The sequence below is a fragment of the Ailuropoda melanoleuca genome, chromosome 9, assembly GCF_002007445.2.
Source record: "Ailuropoda melanoleuca isolate Jingjing chromosome 9, ASM200744v2, whole genome shotgun sequence".
NCBI classification, from domain to species: domain Eukaryota; kingdom Metazoa; phylum Chordata; class Mammalia; order Carnivora; family Ursidae; genus Ailuropoda; species Ailuropoda melanoleuca.
In genome coordinates, this window is record NC_048226.1 from 51013046 (window position 1) to 51014453 (window position 1408).

The following is a 1408-nucleotide window of genomic DNA, read 5'->3' on the forward strand; positions in this document are numbered from 1 at the left end:
TCCCCAGCTCTTCGTCCTGGGGCCAGAAAGCAAAAATCCAAATCGCCCCCCCCACCTCAGTTTTATTCTTACGTTAGCTTTCTGTATTTGTATCTTAGGGCAATCCTGCTTTTTAATTTGTGATGTTCTAATTGATAGTGACATTGGCTGAAACTTAAAAACCACTCAACAGAAACCATTCCTGGCTCCCTGGGTCAGTGGATGAAGGGAAGTGTCCTGACACAGTTCAAAAACTACTCTGTGGGGTGCAGAAAGGGAGAAGCCAAGAACAAGTCCTTTATTTGGGGCATTGTTTCCATTTCTAAACCATTCTATCAGTGTCCTCTTTTCACTCACAAATGGAATATTGTTCCCTTTCTGTCTGCCAACAGACCCAGAGGGGAGAGGAGAGGGGGAGTTTAAGAAAGAGCAGGGAAAGGGTTTATAAAATGGTTCATTTTATGCGTAAAATACATAGACATGAGAGAGGGGGGAAAAGACCTGTTCAGTTACATTGTTCCTCCCTCATTTAAGGGCAGATTAAATCACATGGAGCAGATGGAGACAGTTTGCGAGGGAAGAGCTAACACTTAGATCTCCCCTCTAACCTTTGGTGTGCGCTCCCTATTCAGTAAAAACACTTAACACATGTGATTAAAGGTAGACAACAGCCTCATTGATAATCTTCTGGAAACACCATTTGTGCAGGTGCTGTTACCATCTACCCTGATTCCGTAGAACCAACGGGACCTTCCCACTGGGAGATCAGTTCTCTTCTCGCCTTCCATATTTCAGTCTTTTAGAGATGGAATCCTTCAAGCTTTTTAGCCATCTGACTTCCAAAATGTCCACATTCCATCCATGTCTCAGGATTCCTGATCAAGTGTCACCTTGCTCAAGAATTCTTTGACCATCCCTGTTGTCTCCACCTCTTTGGAAGTTCTCTTGCTTTCCTCTATCATTACATTTGTGCTCTACTCTCTTAGAGCACGTAGCATGTTCAACCTTATCAATCACCTTTTCTTTCTGCAACTCTCTCAGTTGAAGGATTGACTTCTCAGTGAAGCATATATCATCTCTTCTAGGTAGACTGCCCCATGATTTCGTCATACTTCATGGGTACTTCCATAAAGCAAGTATTTTCTTTTACTGTAGATGCTTATATGTTCCTCTGTCTCTCGGCTCCGGGAGAGCAGGAATGATGTCTCTGCCCCACTGCATACCCGATACAATCCCTTATGTGGAGTTTACAATACATACCACACACACACACATTCATTGAATTTATCTTTCTGGAGGTTATCACAGACATTCTGTTTTGTTTTTCACTAAAGTAGAGAAGTCAGAAACAATATTGAGCGAGTATAATAAAGCATAAACAAAAGGAGTACAAGAGTAGCAGGTGTAAAGAAAGTAGAGATGGTGTGGG